Source organism: Scyliorhinus canicula, chromosome 6, assembly GCF_902713615.1.
Source record: "Scyliorhinus canicula chromosome 6, sScyCan1.1, whole genome shotgun sequence".
NCBI classification, from domain to species: Eukaryota; Metazoa; Chordata; class Chondrichthyes; order Carcharhiniformes; family Scyliorhinidae; genus Scyliorhinus; species Scyliorhinus canicula.
Genome location: NC_052151.1, coordinates 70,710,610 through 70,733,188, shown reverse-complemented (window position 1 = coordinate 70,733,188; position 22,579 = coordinate 70,710,610).

Sequence of the window (22,579 nt, the reverse complement as noted above, 5' to 3'; positions counted from 1 at the left end):
AGAATTCCAAGCCTCTCATCTGCCTTTGTAGCTACAGTATTTATATGCCTGGGTGCTGTTGGGCTGCAACACTGGTCTGGGCGCACTTTAATGATCATGCTCCAGTCTGTTTGAAGCTGGTTCCCGGCTCCAAAAGACCCTGCCTCGCCAAAATGATGGCATTAACTATGCCCACTCACTTTTTTTTCTAAGAGGCTCAAGGTGCCATGAGAAATCCATTCGACAGATTCACTCCATTTCTCTCGCCGGGACTGAAACAGCAGTTTTATGGTAGGATTCAGCGCAGTGTTACAATGGGATTGTCATTGTGATTTTGGGCAGTCCCATCAGGGCAAATGAGACAGTGTCAACTGATCTGGCCAAGCAAGGTCCATGATAATTGCAGAAATGTGACATGCTTGATCTTCAGATGCCTTTGAAGTTTTGTGGGTTTTAAACTTTCATTTACCAGTATTTCCTGCATGTAACACACATGGGCTTTGCTTCTTGAATTGCACTGGCACAATTAACAAAGCCATACCTCAAGAATAATCTTTATGCTGCTTTGTTCAGGATTCCAGTATTTTCTTTTTTACAATGATCCATCTTCAGTTCTTCACAGTCCTGTTGCCTTGCTTGTTCGCAGCTAGAAAATGGAGGAATTTCTCCTCCGTGATTTCCCGCCAAAAGCACAGACGTACAAGGCAGGTGACATCAGTGTACGTACCGGGCACATGAGCTGCTCTCTGCCACCGCTTCTGGCCAGCAGACTGCATTCTTCTATTTAAAAGCTGGTCGTTGTCGGCATTCTCAATTTAAACGGCAGCTGCTGTGACTGGTCGCTCTGTGACCCTCCCGAAACTCTCCCCCCCCCCCCCCCCCCCCCCCCCCCCCCCCGTGACCCACCTGCATGTCAGGGCCCACAGTTTGAAAAATCCTGCGCATGCAACCACTTGTGAATTACAAAGAACAAAAACAAAGAACAAAGAAAATTACAGCACAGGAACAGGCCCTTCGGCCCTCCCAGCCTACGCCAATCCAAATCCTTTATCTAAAACTGTCGCCTATTTTCCAAGGATCTATTTCCCTCTGTTCCCCGCCAGTTCATAGATCTGTCTAGATGCATCTAAAATGATGCTATCATGCCCGCCTCTACCACCTCTGCTGGCAAAGTGTTCCAGGCACCCACCACCCTCTGCGTAAAAAACTTTCCACGCACATCTCCCTTAAACTTTCCCCCTCTCACCTTGAAATCGTGACCCCTTGTAATTGACACCCCCACTCTTGGAAAAAGCTTGTTGCTATCCACCCTGTCCATACCTCTCATAATTTTGTAGACCTCAATCAGGTCACCCCGCAACCTCCGTCTTTCCAATGAAAACAATCCTAATCTACTCAACCTTTCTTCATAGCTAGCACCCTCCATACCAGGCAACATATTGGTGAACCTTCTCTGCACCCTCTCTAAAGCATCCACATTCTTCTGGCAATGTGGCGACCAGAACTGCACGCAGTATTCCAAATGTGGCATAACCAAAGTCCTATACTACTGTAACATGACCTGCCAACTCTTGTACTCAATACCCCGTCCGATGAATGCTGTATGCCTACTTGACCACTCTATTGACCTGCGTTGCCACCTTCAGGGTATAATGGACCTGAACTCACAGATCTCTCTGTACATCAATTTTCCCCAGGACTCTTCCATTGACCGTATAGTCCACACTTGAATTAGATCTTCCAAAATCCATCACCTCGCATTTGCCTGGATTGAACTCCATCTGCCATTTCTTGCCCAACTCTCCAATCTATTTATATTTTGCTGTATCCTCTGACAGTCCTCCTCGCTATCTGCAACTCCACCAATCTTAGTATCATCTGCAAACTTGCTAATCAGACCACCTATACCTTCGTCCAGATCATTTATGTATATCACAAACAGCAGTGGTCTGAGAACAGATCCCTGTGGAACACCACTAGTCACCTTTCTCGATTTTGAGACACTCCCTTCCACCACTACTCTCTGTCTCCTGTTGCCCAGCCAGTTCTTTATCCATCTAGCTAGTACACCCTGAACACAATACAACTTCACTTTTTCCATCAACCTGCCCTGGGAAACTTTATCAAACGCCCTACTGAAGTCCATGTATATGCCATCTACAGCCCTTCCCTCATCAATTAACTTTGTCACTTCCTCAAAGAATTCTATTAGGTTTGTAAGACATGACCTTCCCTGCACAAAACCATGCTGCCTATCACTGATAAGCCTATTTTATTCCAAATGTGAATAGATCCTATCCCTCAGTATCTTCTCCAACAGTTTGCCTACCACTGACGTCAAGCTCACAGGTCTTTAATTCCCTGGATTATCCCTGCTACCATAATTCAGAGAACCATAGAATTCCTACAATGTAGGAATTTGGCCTATCACATCTGCACTGACCCTCTGAAAGAACACACTCTTCAGGCCCTCTCTCCCACCCTATCCCCGTATTCCCATAACCCCATCTAACTGCACATCTTTGGACACAAAGGGTCAATTTAGCATGGCCAATCTGCCTAACCTACACATCTCTGGACTGAAGGAGGAAACCAGAGCACCCAGAGGAAACCAACGCATTTTAGTTTTTCTCTGCATTTTCTATGAGATTTGTGTTTCTTGTGGGGGCAACTCGGCAGCACAGTGGTTAGCACAGTTACTTCACAGCTGCAGGGTCCCAGGTTCGATTCCCGGCTTGGGTCACTGTCTGTGCAGAATCTGCACGTTCTTCCCGTGTGTGCTTGGGTTTCCTCCGGGTGCTCCGGTTTCCTCCCACAGTCCAAAGATGTGCAGGTTAGATGGATTGGCCATGCTAAATTGCCCTTAGTGTCGAAAATGGTTGGGTGAGATTACTGGGTTACCTAAATGGGGTGCCATTTCCAAGTGTCAGTGCAGACTCGATGGGCCGAATGGTCTCCTTCTGCATTGTAGACTCTATGATTCCACAAGTCACCATCATGATATTGGATGTTGGTTGCAGTTTGGTAAGTCTGAAGACGTCTTCACAGCCTTTTGCAGTTTAACTGTGCCAAGATGTGGTGGGCCAGTCAAAAAACAATTGACTTTTTTCAGGACCAGGCAATGCCAGTGGTGCGTGGGGCCAGAATATCCCACCCAAAGGGCTGGATTCTTCGATTTTGAGGCTATGTCCAGATGTTGGCATGGGAACGATGGCATTTTACGACTGAAAATTCGGCGTAAAATGGCCAACAATCCTCCGGTTGGCTGGGGGGCTAGCAGCCGAGCATCATAGAGCACCCAGCTCTAGCTGCTGATATAGCCCTGGAATTTCAGGTTTGTGGCTGCGCATGCGCATGGCGGCGGCCTCACCGTGCAACATGGCGCCGGCTGCTCGCAGACCCGGCCTGCGAAATAGTGCCCCCCACTTTGGACGGCTCGTGAGCCCTGGACCACACCCCCCACAGTGCTCCCAGCCCCTGGCAAAATCTCCCCTGCCAGGGATATTCTCTCCCCTGACTGTGGCGGCGCTGGACAGAGTCTGCAGACACCAAGCCAAGTTTGCGACGGATGAGACCATGAGAGACCCAGGCCGTCGGGAATTTGGTCGGTCGGGGGGGTCGGAGCATCGAGGGGAGGGCCTCAGGTAACGTCCTGAGGCCGTCGGTAGGGCGTGCGGCGTACTCTGCGAGTACTCCTCTTTAGAGGGGGCGGAGCATTGCGAAACAGCATCGCCACCCCCGATTTGGTCGGAAATGGGGATTCTCCGGCCGATCGTCGAATGGGATTTCGGCATTGGAGACTGGAGAATCCCGCCCAAAGTCTTTATTGAGTCTCAGAACCATTTACAAATATACAGTAAAGCTTACAAGGTAGTTTCTGGCTCCATGTTTGATGGTACACATGGCTCTGTCCAACACTCAACTGACCTTTATGCAGATCATGTGCTCTCTTCCACCGTTCAGTCTGTCCCGCCATTCAATGACATCATGCCCCCAGAGAGTGGGGGGGCATGGAATGCACTGCCTGTGGAAGTAGGTGAGTCGGAAACATTAGGGACCTTCAAACGGCTATTGGATAGGTACATGGATTACGGTAGAATGATGGGGTGTAGATTAATTTGTTCTTAATCTAGGACAAAAGTTCGGCACAACATCGTGGGCCAAAGGGCCTGTTCTGTGCTGTATTTTTCTATGTTCTATCCCTGCGTAGCCAGTAGTGTACTCAGTCCCACATTAATCCTTCAGATGTCAAACCCTTATACTACAGTTCTCAAAGCAAGAGTAATGCAAAAGCCACAAGAAATTATGAAGTCATGGCATAAACTCCATAATTTTTCCATTTATTTTTGTGCTGTCCAAGGGTTTGCCAGCCAACGTGGCTGTAGCACTACAATTGGGGCAGGTTTCCAGGAAAATCAGGGCAGTGAAAGGCAAATGTACCTATTATGTATTTTTCACCATAATTGCAACTAGTTTATTGTTCCTCTAAAAAAAAATTGATTCTGTCTTAAACTTAATAGAATGAGGTTTAGATAAAAATGTAAGCCAAAGCGTTTGGTTTGATTTCTAAGATGCATTGAATCCTGAGCAAATTGATCCAGTTGTGTGAAATACGGTTTTGAATTCAGTTGTCTGTCTGCCAAAGGGGTGTATTTTGTAAAGAATTGTGCATGATTCTCTGAAGTAGTCAAAAAAACAACCCAGGGTAAGCAGCACATAGTTGTGATGAAACAAATTCTTCACTGCTGCTAAAGCAGTTATACAGCCAAAGGCAAATTGTATGCAACATCATGTGGCATACTTTTCAGAGTCCAAAGCATTCCAATGTTACATACCCTCTTACTTTTTAAAATTACATTTTCCATAAATTAAAGGATTACAGTTAGTTTACCATCGTTGCTGATGTAAGTTTTATTTGATGTGAAGTTCTACTGACCGATCAAGCTTCATTCTGAACAAATCAAAGTAGTTTGTTTTTTAATGAAAAAAGTAAAAAATAATGATTGTGGACTAATTTTGATTTAGTACGATGGGGATTCAGATTGAACGTTGGCCGTGACCCCCCCCCCCCCCCCCCCCCCCCCACCTCCCCCCCCACTTCCCCGGGATGCTGAAGGCGACTCACCATTGGCACACGCGATATCTTCCAGTCCTGGCGAAGTCTATACCATTTTGTATGGCTCCCCTTGCCCCGCTGCAGGGGAACCCGATGCAGGGAGCCGTTTTTGGTGCGACTGGAAGGTCCCACTGGCGAGAAGGTCCAGAACATGGCTTCCATGCAAACATTGCATTGTTTACATCGAGAAAACAACCAATTTTTAGCTCCCCACTAATATTAGGTGGGTGAACAAAATGTGGCGATTGGAGTTTAATGTGGGAAAATGTGAACCTGCCCATTTTGGCAGGAAGAATGGAAAAGCAATATTCTATTTAAATGGAGAGAGGTGGCAAAATTCAGTGGTGCAGAGGGATCTGGGTGTCCTGGTACATGAATCACAATGTCGAGCAGGAATTTCCGGCCGTCGCTATCAGTGGGACCTTCTGGTTCCTCCAACGGTGACCCCCTGCAGAAGCTGCGAACAACTGCAAACCCCTTTGACAACAGTAGGACTGGAAGATTCTGCCACCAGCCAATGATGGGCTGCCACCACCATTGAAAAACATGTGGCGCACGGGGAAGACACATGCCAAAATATCACCTGTAATATGCAGGTGCAACAAGTGATTAGGATGTCAAGTGGAATGTTGACAATTATTATGTGGACGAGTACTAAACAGCGCCCTGGTGAGGTCTCTCTGCCACAGTCCGGTGAATCCCAGGCCCTGGTTGAATCCAGTGAGTGCATATTGAAATGAGTCTGATGGATCATTTAAATATGGATATCTGGATCTCTCCCAGCGACAGCGAGATCCAGACGTTTCGAGCGTCATGAATCATGCAAAATTCAATGGTCTTGTCCCAACATCGCGATAAGGCCACTGAATCGCGCCCCTTGTCAGTAATCCTAACATGCTATGTTTATTTGCTCAGTGTTATTAGAATGGTCATTCGTTTTTGTTGCTCGCAATGATTTTGTGATAACTTCAGCAGTCCTAAAACAAGTGAAATATTTAATATTTTGTTGTGCACTTTTTGTTTAATAGCAGTAGCAATATTGATGATGTATCATAACCTCTTCTGGGAAAGAAAGTAAAGAAGATAATCCTTCAGAGAGAGCAAAATCTCATGGAGACTAGTTTGATGGGCCAGTGGTGCCTGAGGGAAAGAAGTTTACACGTATGGATGTTTTAAATGTTTTGTTAGATGACACTAGAAAAATAACAGCAATCAGGCTGTCATACATTCATCCTCTTGCAAAAAATAAAAGTGAAATTTAAGAATAATAAGAAAATTCCAAAGATTATTTTTTTTAAAGTCAGCAAACTCACTGGGAATTAAAGAACAACAATACATGGTTTTCTAATCCAGATGTTAGATGAGAGACACAACAAGGGGTCTGAGGTGCAATCTTCGGTTAGTTGACATTGGAAAAATAGGAAACAACAAACTCAACAAAACTTGTAAATAATCCAATGAGTCACACCCTATCAAAATCAGCTTGAGGAAGTATAAGAGCTTCAGCCATTTTGAGAACTTGTATATCAAAAAACTGGATACCAGGGATTGTTTTTTTCTCATGTTTTCAAATTAAATGACATTTATAGGTGACAATAAGGATCTCAGTTACGAGGCAAGAGGAGAACATTACATAGAATAACATGAACATCTACTATAATTCTAGTCATAACAAACAACATACATTCACTTAAGAGCTGCAGCATAACATGGGCTATACTCCTATTGAATTTTTTATCTCATTTCCTGAACTGCTCTTTGAACAACACTATCTTCCAAGTGTTGATCATTTTTGCACCAATTTTCTGCTAATCTCTCATTCTGTACCCTCTGTCTGTTATGGGGTCAGTTAATAATGGAGGTATACAGAATCGAAGGAGACTATTTGGCTTATGACTGTTGCAGCTCTTGGCTAGAACAATCAAAAATTAATTTCACTGACTTGCTTTTTCACCATTCCTCTGCATGCTTCAAATATTTATCCAATCTTCCCTTCAAAGATGCAACGGTGTCTGCATTCCTGTACCACTGCCTTGCATTCTCCAACAACCATTTATGCCAAGAAAATTCAACTAAACTTTGTTCTTACTATGGTAAGCCCATATTTATGTCACAACAGAAATGGTGGAATTGTCCGAAATTCACAAGTACCTCCCGTGAACATGGCACTTACCAATTTTGGGGGGGGGGATGGAAATGGGAATGGAAATGAGGCGGTTTGCATTTGGTGGATGCATGATTCCAGAGGCAGCCTGTCATTTAAATAATCAGCTACTTCCATTGAATTAGCATTTTGATAGCGCTGGAGTGTGAAATCGGAAGTGTGCAGATTAGACCAGGTAAGAGCAGGTCTGGACTTTGTGGATTAAGCAATGGTACCCATTTCGATCTGGTCCCAGGATACCTTGAGGAATTTAAGGTAGCCTTTGGTGCAGATCAGGTGTTTTTTGGAGGAAGTTAAGGTACCCTTTGGAATTATTAAAAGTCAACATAAGTGTGCATATAAATGACATTTATTACTGTCAAGCACATTGGAACTGTCAACCAACATGTCAAAATAAATTGTTAAAACTGTCAAAAGGGCTGGTCAAGAGGATCTGTGAAAGAAAAATGTCAAAAGTGTAAGGAGGACTCTGAAAGTGAACTGTCAAGTGTTGACAGGAACACTAAAACCCTAAACCTAACCCTAAAAAGCACCCGTCAAAGGGAGCTATCAATGCATTTAAAAGTGTTACTCTTTAAATCTTTGAAAAATGTATGGAATATTTTGAAAAATCATTGCTTGCTATTTCACTCTTTCTGTTCACATAATCCTGACTGTTTTCAGTTTCTGGATTAGTGTTGCATGACTGAGTCCACAACCATCCAATTATTACAGTAGCAAGCTTACCATTTCATAGTTTAATTAACAGCTACATGTAGTTATAAACTTCTTGAAGTGAGACTATAAATTCCAATGCTTATTATTGCAAGCGATTGTGCACTTGAATGAAATTTGTTGTTATAAGGTTTCATGGAGTTGAAGGAATGTAATTGCAGTAAATGGGTCTTTATGAATTAGTGTTTTTTTTTCAATATAGTGAAGTCCGCAATAGATATTTGGAACTTTATTTTATGCAACTTTCTCCCTACTCTGCACACCTGACTTGTGGATGAAAATTCCGGGCTTAGTATGAGTTTGATATTGTTGATCCCTTGTCACTAACCCCGCAACCAGAGGAAACGTTTTATTTTCCCAAAATATCCTTTCTGTCGTGGAAATTACAATAAGGACAAATTCTTACCAATGTTCTGTTAACCTTATGGCCACAGATAAAATATGTGCCGTTATTTGCAGTCAGGTTTCCTTTACTATCAGTCATTATTATTCTAATAGGATCTCCTTCCCAGGAGCCTCCACTAGTTCGACTTTCAACTCCTGACCAATCAAAGATGAATAATCCTTTAGTAGTAAGGTGGAACATAGGGGGTTGCCAATTCAAGATCTGATCACACTGACTCATGCCTATTGAGTGGGTCTCGTATGTTTCTTAAAGCATATACTTCCTTTTGGGATTTCAGTATAATTGGGAAGGATCAAATAGGGCGGTTGACATGTTACATTAAACCGAGGCCACCACCACCCCTCAAACCTATTCATATCTAATTCAGCTGATCTCCAATCTAACATATCCTGTGTATCTCCATCACGTCCTGTGCTATTTCGTCTTAGAGCCCATTCTGCTGTCTCGTTACTGGTGAATGGGATAGGTCGCACAGGGATGCTCTCCCCCCGAGCATCTGGGAATTTGTGTACAAATGCAACAACTGCATTGATTTACCCTCTCTGCGTACGAGTGAGACATGTATATTAAGGTGTTAGTATTCAGTTCACCTCCCACATGATGTTTGATTAATACAGTATGACAATACGTAAGAACAGTAGCGCCATCATTCTCTTCAGGTCAGTGTTTCGCTGGTATTCTCAATGTTCCGTATGATGTAGTTTACACCGAGTTGCGTGGATCCAGTCTAGCTTTTCTTTTACTTTAATGGCTGTTCAGGGTATAGTTTCAGTTGTCATGGGATGTCCCATTAATATCTTACACGGGGTTAGCCCGTGTTGCGATTTTTCTGATTTCTCAGGATATACGTTACTATAGGTAAGGCATCTGGCCATAGCAACCCATTGTGTTGACACACTTTTGTTACTGCAGTTTTAATTATTCCATTCGCCCTTTCCCCCATTCCTGAGGATTGCGGCTGATATGGTATATGCAATTTCCAACCAAATCCCATGGCTTCTGTTAGGGCTTTGGTCAATTTGTTAGTGAAATTAGTTCCACTGTCACTGTTGATACCCATTGGTATCCCAAACCTAGGTATCATTTCCTTTACCAGAATAATTACTACTGCTCGACATCATCTCTTTTGGTTGGAAAAGCCTCTACCCACCGTGAAAACATGTCCACGATCACAAGCATGTATTTGAATCCTTTAGTTATTGGCATGTGTGCAAAGTCTACCTGTAAATTTTCCAAAGGCATTTCGGGTTGTGATAAATGATCAAATACAGTGCTTTTTTACCCTGATTATTCCTCTGACAAATCATACATGTGGAGCATACCATTGTTGACATATGGCATGTGTCATCCCTCCTTTTCCCACATGAGCCCGCCCATGGCCAAGGCGACATAGTGGCAAGAACAGACTTCTGGGGCATACTGCTCGGGTATCTGGGTGGATCCAGATTTGATGATTGTCTTGATAGCAGCCTACGTTTAGCCAAGAGTGATGCTCCTGTAGGGAGGTTTGCTCCTGTGCTTAACTTTGATTCTGTTATGGCGGACGGAAGTTCAACTGCAGCCGCTTGCAGTTGTGGCTGCTGTTTGAGAGCCACTTCCTTCGCTATTTTATCAGCAAATCTGTTGCCGCATGAGACTTCATCGTCTGCAGTCGTATGCGCTTTACACTTTAAAATGGCTATCTTGCTGGGCAGCTGAACAGCAGCTAGTAAATTTAAAACCAATTTAATCTCGTTTTTCCAGAATTGGCCAAAATTATATACTACCCCAAAAGAGTATCGAGAATCAGTATAAGTATTGACTGTTTTATTTTTAGATAGAATACATGCTTTAGTAAGGGCAAATTATTCGGTCGCTTGTGCAGATGTTCCCAAAGGCAGAGCAAAAGCTTCCACTATCTCGCATGGAGCTATTATTGCAGAGCCGACCAGGAGGGTCATATCATTTGGTTGGTTTGCTGAACCATCGGTGAAAAAGATTATGTCTGGATTTTCGAGTGGGTGACTCAATAAATCGGGTCGAGGGGTTGTGGTGGCTTCAACCAATTGTAAACAGTCATGATCATGGAGATGTTCTGCTTCCGAGGGCGCGGGCAAGAGTGTAGCAGGGTTGACAGCTGGTGCTTGCTTGTAGGTAAAGTTGGTTTTAGTTTGTCCATTGAGACTCTATGCCCTCTCTCTGCCCGATGTGATAATAACAACAGGGTAGTTTGTTGACAAACTAGCCCTCCCTCTCAGGCTATCAATAAATCAGCATATTAAGGGAATTTGAGCCTGCAGACCACTGGCACTCGTCCAAGTCTCTTTTAATGCTGTTGATTCCGATATATAAAAGCAACTAGATATTGACTTTCCGGGTGCAATGGCATGGAGAAAAAGGCTGTGAAAGTATCCTCTGTTGGTGGTATAGAAGACAAAATGACATTTGTGTCCGGCACCAATGGAGCAATAGTGATAACAATTTCATTGATGGCTCTGAGATCTTGCACAGACCACCACTCTTTAGGTCTTCCTACCTTTTGAATGGGGAGTATAGGGGTGTTAGAGGGGCTTTGTGTTCTGTTCAGCACCCCTTGCTGTAATAGTGCATTGGTCTCTCCCTTTGTCCCTTTTTCTGCTTCTGGCGCCAACCTGTATAGTTTTAAACAGGGCAGGGCAACGTTCTTCTGTAACTATGCCCTATGTGCTGGGGCAGAATGTACTTTTTCAACATGATTTTTATGTTGGGCCCATAGATGTGCCAGGATTGAAGGGAGTAAATGATGGCTCTTTTGGGGTGGTTGTTGTCTTTCAAATGTAGAGGGCCATTGCTCCTCTTTCCAGGTCACTCTGCCCTTCTGTTTGCCATAGAATTCAATCGGCAATTTCAATATAAATCTCATGTATTATTCTTTTGCCTCTTTGATCAGTTCTCCTATTTGCTGTTCTTTGTCTTTGTGGGATGTCTTGCGGCCAATGTTAAATGGGGTTCTGAAGCTAAACCCATCCTAAAAAGGCCCCTCTGACTATGGATCAACTGTACTGACATTCCTAATCCCACAATACTGAAAAAGAAAAAGGAGTGGCGTGCAATAATGTCTGCTTTCCTATGTGACATTTCACTTGTAAATTGTATGCATGCTCATCCTCACGAGCATACCAAGCCATGCAATGGGACACCATATTCTCTCGGTTGGACCCTATCAGGTGTTTTAATAACTGTGCCCAAGGGTCATTAACCTTTTGTAAGACTTCCTGCAGTTTTTGTTTTTAACAGTGGTACTGTAAGGGTTAATGTTCAGCTGCCAGACACAGAATGGGTGCAAACTCAGAAGTTATTGAATTTAGCAGCTGGTGAGCTCATATTTGAGGCAAGTCTATAAACATTCCATTATCAATGCAATGTATTACTGCTTCTAATTTGCAGATTGCCTGTCTGTCTAATATGGGAAGATGTCACTAAGTGCATCTTTCCTGGTGGTTAAATGCTTCTTGGCCCCTTGCATGACAGCCACTTTCCCTCTATTTGCTAACCAGTGTTCGAGGGACTCATTTCCTTCATTAAAATGATTATCATTATTGGGAACCCAGCCTCCATTCATGCCGGGTGGGACTGCAATCCCATCCGTCAAAGCTGGCAAAGATGCACCATAAGAGTATTTTAGAAGCAACAAAATATCCCGTGGGCGGGGGTCATAAATACCACACATTTAAGTCAATTTCCAATAATTGATTTTATAGGCATTAGCTATTCTTAGAGACGTATATTTTTCTTTGCCAATTCAGAAAAGATCAACTGTCTGCTGAAATGGTAAAATTTTCTACAGAACCCGAGAGGGTGGAGAGTGGGCGGAGAACTTGGAATGATGCCATTTGCGTCTCTTCACATGATCTAAAAACCTATTTGGTTCAATTGCTTTTATTCGTAAAGGCATTTTCTTTCTTCTAAACTGATTTTAATTTCCAATGTTTCAGTGCTTTAGAGAAATCGGAACACAAATCACTTAAGTTATAATCTCGGACTCACAATATCAGACGACAAAAAATACAACCCACTTGGCACTTCATGCTTTGACCAAAATTAATTGGGTAAGGCAAAACACACATATTCTCACAGCTCACAAATATCACAGTTAACCATTAGCCTTATCTCACGGCTACAGACAAATCTGAATTCTCCTGTTGTTTCTTTCCGAGAGGGGGTCAGCTTCATTAGATTTCTATGGGAGACATATAGGTTTTCCTAACTCATTCAGTTGCTTTACGATTGTTTCTTTTCATTTTCTTACTCATTTTGACTCCCTTATCTGTCTTCTTTAAGAAGTTCACCTTCTTTCTCACTCTGAATGGCTTTACCGAGGGTTCGGAACGACCTGTGAAGGGGCGTCCGAATTTATTGCTCATCGTTCCTCCTGCAAAATATTTGAAAACATATGTATAAAACTAACAATGACTGGGGATATAATTTACAAATACTACAGAGAGCGCACACCAGTGTTTACCCTTTCGCGAACCTCAAAATCTTTTTTAAAAATTTACTCTCTGAGGCACCTTTTTTCTTCCCATGCAGCTATCGTTAATTTATTAATTAAGATAACTCATCCCAGAATGAGTCACCGGCCAGTACTTAAAGCTGCCGAGCACCCCCCCCCCCTTTCAACTGGGGTCGCGCTATGGCTCCCTCCCTTTCAGCTGAGGGAGTCCTATTTAGAGAGTACTTTCAGGGTTCATATCCCATTAAATTCGGGAAGCTGCAACAATTACGCCAATTTGTCGTAGAAATTATAATGAATATAAATTCTTCGAGGCTTCGATTCAGGAAATTTACTTGATTCAAATTTTGCAGAGAGTCCCATAGTCTGGCTAAGTAGCCATTCCACAGTACTCTGAATTATACAGTTAAAAACCATTATATTTATAGTGTGAAATAAACAACTTTAAAGAGATAAAACCTTAGAACATACGCAAGAAGAAATACAAATGTTTTGCCCTTGGTTTAAAAACAACTCGAGTGCGCATGTTGTTGTCCTTCAGATGAATAATTTCTTTCCATAATAAGACCGAGTCCAAAATATTAAGCAGTATTTTGTTTACATTACCTGACCTACTTATTTTCATTCAAAAGCAGTGTTAAACTATGGTTAAGCATTTCCCAGCATGCTTCTAAGTGGGTAACTCATTAATTTACCTTCCACACTTTTCAAAAACCTTGCAGAAAATTCTATGAAATCTGATCTCACCCATCTCTCATGGGAATAGTTACAGAATTGTCAAGTTTATTTCATAAAGAAGTTTCTGTTATGACAGGAAGCCAGCAGAATCTGTGAATGACATTGAGAACACAATAAGTTGCATTTATATAGTGCTCCCACTGAAATTATAAGAGAGCTTCTCACACAAAATTTGAAGTTGTTTGAATTATTCAAATAAGTTTCTTGTGGGGTACCTTAAAGTATGCCTTCTGCAAACCCATTTACGCACTGCATCTACCAGATCCTGTTTATCGATCCAATTGTTAATTTCTTCAAAAGGAGCAATTAAATTAATCATAAATTATTTTCTTTTAATAAAGCTTCTCCTAAATTACATTTTAGTTATATCATAAAATTTATCATAGGCTACCAATGGAAATGGGGTTTTCTCCATTGTTTAAAAGGTTTTAAAGGCTTATATTGAAATTTCAGATTTGATGTTAAGTGCAGTCCAACTGGAGGTTCTACGGCACAATGGGTAACACTCCTGCCTCTGAGACAGGTGCTTTGGGTTCAAGTCCCACTCCAGGACTTAATAGCCAAGGAAGGTGCGTTCATAGCATGGCTAACGACAGGCGGTAAGAGCGGGAGAGACTCCTGGTCAGTTATGATTGATGTGAAGTGGTGCCCCTCAAGCTATTGGCCTTTGGCGACTGACTAGTGACCTGTTCCAGGAAAAAGTGGGCAGCATGGCAGCACAAGTGATTAGCACTGTGGCTTCACAGCGCCAGGGTCCCAGGTTCAATTCCCTGCTGGGTCACTGTCTGTGCGGAGTCTGCACGTTCTCCCCGTGTGTGCGTGGGTTTCCTCCGGGTGCTCCGGTTTCCTCCCACAGTCCAAAGATGTGCAGGTTAGGTGGATTGGCCACGATAAATTGCCCGTAGTGTCATAAAAAGTAATGTTAAAGGGGGGGGGGGGGGGTTGTTGGGTTACGGGTATAGGGTGGATACGTGGGTTTGAGTAGGGTGATCATTGCTCGGCACAACATCGAGGGCCGAAGGGCCTGTTCTGTGCTGTACTGTTCTATGTTCTATGTTCTATGTACCCACGAGAAGCTACCTGAATAATATTTTATTGGTAAAAACAGTCAGCATTAACAACGATTTGCAAACCAACTACATAATATTCCACATATCCCACTAACCATTAATTAGCAAGGAAACATCACCATTCCACATTGGTCCCAATGCAAAGCTATATCAGCTCATTTTCACAAAAAAAACAAACACACGATATCACACCTCACAGATTTTTCATCAGAAATGGAGGGTAAACCTGAGAATCTGCTATCATGTACAGAACTTTGTCATAGAAATTATCTGTCCATCAATGTGCGACTTGTTCCACCTATTAGTGCCATTTTCCATTCAGGAGCCACAGCAGTGCTGGCCCTCGCACACTGCTCCTGCTGGTGGGGATATCTGGGAAGGTGTGCAGTTGTCTTTAAAATGCACTTACCTGCGAGGTTCAGACCTCATTCTTCCAGCGGAGCAGGCAGAGAGGAGAGTGATTTTTTTTGGTAAGGAGAGTGGAGAGAAAGCTGAATTTTTGTTTTTTAACTAACTTTTCTTTGGGGCATTTTCAGGGGCCGCAGGTCTGGCGATTCTCCTCCTGTCTTCTCCCGCTCTCGACGGTTGTGGATGGCCTTCTCCTGGGGGGCGGAAACAGAAAGCAACATTGTTAGACAGTCTGACTTGTGCAGCCCAGGGGTTGGGTAGCTGGTGGACTCAGTGGTGGTCTGTATGGGTGTCAGTATTTAGTGCAGGGTAGGGGTCCAGACGCCCTCCGGGTTGGGGGGTTGGGTTATGGGTCAGTGTCACCCATGGCACTGACTGCCTCTGCCACCTGTGCCCACGCATGTCGAATGGCCATGACTGGCAGCCTTCTTCAAGGGCTGGGGTACATGGTCATGCCGCCTCTCCTCCACCGCGTCCAGGAGGGTCTCGGGTTCTGCGTCTGCATAACGTGGGGCTGTTCTACTCCCTGCCATCTTGTTGGCTGGGATGGTGTGTGTGTGGAGTGAATTGTGTATATGCACCAACAGCTTGTCAGCCTCCTGAGTGTCAAGCACAAAACTGGCGAATCCCTCACCATAGGCGGGAGTCTCCCTTACCCGGCGGGGCGGGGGGTCCTGGCGTAGCGGAGTGGCGCCAACCACTCCGGCGTCAGGCCTCCCCAAAGGTGCGGAATTCTCCGCACCTTTAGGGGCCAAGCCCTCACATTGAGGGGCTAGGCCCGTACCGGAGAGGTTGGCACCACACCGACTGGCGCCCAAACTGGCTCCAGCAGCCTTTGACGCCCGCTGACGTCACCACCGGCGCATGCGCGCTGGGGGATTCTCTGCCGCTTCCACCATGGTGGAGGCCGTGGTGGCGGTGGAAGAAAAAGAGTGCCCCCACGGCACTGGCCCGCCCGGTGGACCCCGATTGCCGGCCTGGCCACCGTGGGGGCACCCGCCCGGGGTCCGTTCGCCCCGCACCCCCCCAGGACCCCTGGGGCCCGCTCGCGCCGCCGCCACCAGAGGTGGTTCAAACCACGGCGGCGGGAGAGGCCTCCCAGCGGCCGGACTTCGGCCCATCGCGGGCCGGAGAATCGCCATAGGGGGCTCGTCGATCGGCGGGTGGTGTTTCCCGCCCCCGCCAATTCCCGGCTGGCGGAGAATTTCTGCCCGGCGGGGGCGGGATTTTCGGCGGCCCCGGGCAATTCTCCTATCCTGCGGGGGGGTCGGAGAAATTCGCCCCATATCTCATTGGAATCGATTGTGTTCCACGTGGCTCTGTGCTAGCCCCTCAACAATAGCACAATTGAGGGCAGCACGGTGGCGCAGTGGGTTAGCCCTGCTGCCTCACGGCGCTGAGGTCCCAGGTTCGATCCCGGCTCTGGGTCACTATCTGTGTGGAGTTTACACATTTTCTCCGTGTCTCCCGTGCGTGGCTTTCGCCCCCACAACCCAAAGATGTGCAGGGTAGGTGGATTGGCCACGCTAAATTGCCCCTTAATTGGAAAAAATGAAGTGGGCACTCTAAATTTATAAAAAAAAACAATAGCACAATTGGTCCAGATGCGGCGCTGGTTTTGCTGTCGTGAATCTGCGTCGGCGTCAACACTAACTAAAATGGCAAATTCTGCTCCATGTGTGCTTGCAAAACTGATAAAAGTTGCAAAGATTTTTTAAAAAGTTGCAAAGATTGCTTCACTTTTGGCAGGTAAATGATTTGTTGCATGATGTTTACCCAGGGAACTTTCTAGTTTCTCACACCATGGCCTTAAAGCATGCTAAAATGTTCAACAACATCAAGACAACAGTGACAATTGTTTTTAAAGAAGGGGTACAGGTCTCAACAAACTGCATAGCCTGAGGGCACATAGCAACCTCTTTGATGAAGATCTATATTGTGATTAATGAAATATTTTAAAATTGCAGATGATAGCTAAATTATTTCTGTAATAACTTGTAATTTAGTATTGCCACGTCAAAGTAATTCACTATTATTCCCTGTAATTGAGGGTTTATGCAGCCAACATTTTTTGACACTTGATGTTACTTAGTTTACCTCAAAGTATTCGCTCCCTGGAATGAAATAACAGTCTAAAAATAGTTCAGCAATTCAAACACAAGTGACATAAATATTTCAGAATTGTGAAGACAATTATATTAGACAATTTTGAAAACATTGTGCTTTCCCCCACCTTCCAATTTCCCTCCAAGGTCACTTGAAAACGATTAACGCTATTATAGGCTGCCCATACCCACCATATTCATGAGGCCAAATTATCAAAACCTAACGATGAAGGCCAAGAAGGTAAAAGATACTCAGAAGAAATCCCAACTACAAAAGCAAAAAGAAAATGGTGGAAATCACTGGCTGCCTCTGTGGACTCAGAAAGAGAGTTAATGGGTACGATATAAAGCCCTCGTTGTGTCCATTGAGGATCAGTGCGAGCCGGTTAGATCGTAGGATTGGCAGAACTCGGGATCTATCGGGCGCCGATCAGTTTCCGAGCTAACTCGTCCACTCCCGTTGGCAGTTTCCGGATCCCACCAGGACGTGGTGAAGTACCAACTATGACCGATTGACGGCACTCTCCATCTCATTAACCTCGGAAACCGATCAGCGTCCAGCACGAATCCAGAATCGGCCCTATCTAACGGCCTCCTGGGATCTAACCGACTCCCCAGCGGGTGTTCACATGAGCTCCCTTTAGCGCACCTATTTAAAAATGGGAACCTAGCGCAATGCCACCTGTGGGGCCCAGAGGAGGTGATTTTCAAAATCAGGCATGGGCACTGGGGTTGCTACCGCAGTGCTCGGAGGAGGGAGGGTGGTGGGTCTGGTCAGTGGCTGGGCGTGATTGATGGGCAGTCCCTCACAGGTCGTAGGGTGGTGGGGGGGGGGGGGGGGTGGTGGTGGTGAAGGGTTCAGCATCCATGGATCCTATAGGCCATTCCCCAGATTATGTGTCATCATAACAGGGGCAACTACAGCTTCTATTCATGTCCCACCGAACACCTCCAGGACAGAGGTGGCAATATGGTACCGGTCACTTTAACTCCCTCTTACAATGAGCAGCCTCTGGCTGCACAGCTGAAGGCTGTTGCTAATAGGGAGTGTTAGTTATGTGAGCACTTCACAGCTCACTAGAGTAGTAATCCAGTGACCTAGGGCGCAAGATCTGGGAACCTGGGTTCAAGGCCCACCATGACAGGTGAAATTTGAACACAATAGAAATCTCAAGTACATCCCGTGCGTACACATGCCATATCTCAGCTGAGTGTTATTGCCTTGCATTCCAATCAAACTGTGAGGCCTGGACACTCTGCCTGTACTCTGGTGGCATCAGTACCGCAAAGGCAACCAACAATTGAACACTCTAGGGCTGGCCTTCAGCACTGGGGATATGGCCACAACCAGAGAGTGAGTGTGTGGATGGGGGGAGTGGGGGGGGGGGGGGGGAAGTGGGGGGGGGGGGTGGGGGGGATGATGCCTGAGCTCGGTCACCCTAATGTTCACAGCAAAGGTCTGGAGTCCGGGGCCTAGGGGTCCTTGCAGAAGCCGGGAGTGTGTGTGCAGGGAGGGGTCCGCCAGCACAACTGGTCGTTGGATGGTACTATGAGAGAACGCAGGACACGTAAGGGTGGTGGAGGCTTGGGGCTTTGAGTGTACCGGGGTGGAAGCCATAACTGATTGCCGGTCTCGCACTTTCTCAAATTCCTTACAGGTGTAACAATATCGATGGTATTGTCGACGCCACAGAGGATGCCCTCGCAGTGCTGGTGGCAGCCCAGGTGGCCAGACACCAGAGAAGGAGGCAGCAGCATCGACACAGGGTCAAGGCGCCAAGCCATGTGCAGGGGCTGCATCACACCTGCAGACCTGACAACACATCAGACTGGGGAGAGACCCAGAGGGGGAGGCCGCCAATGGCCCACGGTGTACACGTGTCATTGGTTGTTTGAGGAGATGTCGGACAGCATGTGACGCAGGGGGCTCCCCCACAACAGGAGGCAGTGCCATGTATAAGTTAACCTCAGGTTTAAGACATGGCAGGAGATCGCAAACCCGTGTCATGCTCCTTGTGTGCGATGTGGGAGCTCAGGGACACGTCCACTGACCCTGGCTCCTTTACGTGGACGAATTGTGTCCAGCTACTGTTAGACCGCTTGATGTACTCTGGAGCTGCGGATGGACTCACTTTGGAGCATTCACGATGCTGAGGGCGTCGTGGGTAGCACATTTAGTGAATTGGTCACACTGCAGGTGAAGATTACTGAGGGAGATTGCAAATGGGTGGCCAAAAGACAAAGCAAGAGTAGGAAGGCAGTGCAGATGTCCCCTGCGGTCATCTCCCCGCAAAACAGATAAAACACTTTGGATAATGTTGAGGGAGATGGCTAACCAATGGAAAGCAGCAGCAGCCAGGTTCATGGCACCGTTGCTGGGTCTGCTGTGCAGCAGAGCAGGAAGAAGAATGGCAGGGCTATAGTGATAGGGGACTAGATCGTAAGGGGAATAAACAGGCGGTTCTGTGGATGCAATCGAGACTCCAGGATGGTATGTTGCCTCCCTAGTGCAAGGGTCAAGGATGTCACGGAGCTGCTGCAGAACATTCTGGGGTGTGAGGGTGAACAGCCAGCTGTCGTGGTGCATATAGGCACCAACTTTATAGGTAAAAAACGGGATGAGGCCCTACAAGATGAATTCAGGGAGTTAGGAGTTAAACTAAAAAGTAGGACCTCAAAGGTATTAACTTCAGGATTGCTACCAGTGCCACAAGCTAGTCAGAGCAGGAATGACAGGATAGACAGGTTGAATGCGTGGCTCGAGAGATGGTACAAGAGGGAGGGATTCAAATCCCTGGTGCATTGGAACCAGTTCTGGGGGAGGTGGGACCAGTACAAACCAGGTGGTCTGCACTTGGGCAGGACTGGAACCGATGTCCTGGGGGGGTGTTTGCTAGAGCTGTTGGGGAGGGTTTAAACTAATGTGGCAGGGGGATGGGAACCGATGCAGGAAGTTGGAGGGAAGTAAAACGGCCATATTTCCCTTGAGTCTTTGCAAGTATCCATGTTTCCTTTGTAAGTGGCCATCCCAGATGGCTACAGCGGTCGTACAAGCTTACAATCTGAAGTCATCATGAATGACTATGATTTTGTGGCCATAACTGAAACATGGTTAAAGGATGGTCAATACTGGGAGTTAAATATCCAAGGGTATCAAACTATTTGGAAGGACAGAGTGGATGGTAAGGGAGGTGGTGTAGGTCTGTTACTTAAGGATGAGATCCGAGCAGTAGTATGGGATGACATCGGTGCTATGGAGAATAAGGTTGAATCCATTTGGGTGGAAATCAGGAATACTGTAGTAAGGCGAAAAAGCCACTGATAGGAGTAGTCTATAGGCCACCAAATAGTAACAGTATGGTGGGTTGGGCAATAAACAAAGAAATAACTGATGCACGTAGAAATGGTACAGCAATTATCATGGTGAATTTTAATATACATGTCGATTGGTTTAACCAGATCAGTCAAGGCAGCATTGAGAAGGAGGTTATAGATGTATCCGTGATAGTTCCCTGGAACAGTATGTAATGGAACCTATGATAGAACAAGCGGTCCTAGATCTGGTCCTGTGTAATGAGACAGGATTGATTAATGATCTCATATTTCGGGATCTTCTCCGAAGGAGCGATCACAGTCTGGTGGAATTTAAAATAAAGATGGAGGATGAGAAGGTAAAATCAAACATTAGTGTTTTGTGCTTAAACAAAGGAGATTACAATGGGATGAGAGAAGCGCTAGCTAAGGTAGACTGAGAGCAAAGACTTTATGGTGAAACAGTGGAGAACCTTCCAAGCAATTTTTCACAGTGCTCAGCAAACGTTTATACCAACGAAAAGGTAGGATGGTAGAAAGAGGGAAAACTGACCCTGGATATTTAAGGAAATAAGGGAAAGTATCAAATTGAAGGAAAAAGCATACAAAGTGGCAAAGATTAGTGGGAGACGAGAGGATTGGGAAATCTTTAGGGGGCAACAGAAAGCTACTGAAAAAGCGATAAAGAAGAGTAAGATAGATTATGAGAGTAAACTTGCTCAGAATATAAAAACAGATGGTAAAAGTTTCTACAAATATATAAAACAAAAAATAACGGCTAAGGTAAATATTGGTCTTTGAGAGGATGAGAAGGGAGATGTAATAATGGAAGATGAGGAAATGGCTGAGGAACTGAACAGGTTTTTTGGGTCGGTCTTCACAGTGGAAGACACAAATAACATGCCAGTGACTGATAGAAATGAGGCTATGACAGGTGAGGACCTTGAAATGATTGTTATCACTAAGGAGGGAGTGATGGGCAAGCTAATGGGGCTAAAGCCAGCCAAGTCTCCTGGCCCTGATGGAATGCATCCCAGAGTGCTAAAAGAGATGGTTAGGGAAATTGCAAGTGCACTAGTGATAATTTACCAAAATTCACTAGACTCTGGGGTGGTCGCGGCAGATTGGAAATTAGCAAACGTGACACCACTGTTTAAAAAAGGAGGGAGGCAGAAAGCGGGTAATTATAGGCCAGTTAGCTTAACTTCGGTAGTGGGGAAGATGCTGGAATCTATCATCAAGGAAGAAATAGCGAGGCATCTGGATGGAAATTGTCCCATTCAACAGACGCGGCATGGGTTCATAAAGGGCAGGTCATGCCTAACTAATTTAGTGGAATTTTTTGAGGACATTACGGTGCGGTAGACAATGGGGAGCTAGTGGATGTGGTGTATCTGGATTTCCAGAAAGCTTTTGACAAGGAGCCACACAAAAGGTTGCTGCATAAGATAAAGATGCATAGCATTAAGGGTAAAGTAGTAGCATGGATAGAGGATTGGTTAATTAATAGAAAGCAAAGAGTGGGGATTAATGGGTGTTTCTCTGGTTGGCAATCAGTAGCTAGTGGTGTCCCTCAGGGATCCGTGTTGGGCCCACAATTGTTCACAATTTACAAAGGTGATTTGGAGTTGGGGACCAAGTGCAATGTGTCCAAGTTTGCAGACGACACTAAGATGAGTGGTAAAGCAAAAAGTGCAGTAGATACCAGAAGTCTGTAGAGGGATTTGGATAGGTTAAGTGAATGGGCTAGGGTCTGGCAGATGGAATACAATGTTGACAAATGTGAGGTTATCCATTTTGGTAGGAATAACAGCAAAAGGGATTATTATTTAAATGATAAAATATTAAAACATGCTGCTGTGCAGAGGGATCTGGGTGTGCTAGTGCATGAGTCGCAAAACGTTGGTTTACAGCTGCAACAGGTGATTAAGAAACCAAATGGAGTTTTGTCCTTCATTGCTAGAGGGACTGTAAGAAATCTTACAACACCAGGTTAATGTCCAACAGGTTTGTTTCAAACACAAGCTTTTCGAGCACTGCTCCTTCCTTAGGTGAATGGAGAGGTATGTTCCAGAAACATTTATATAGACAAAGTC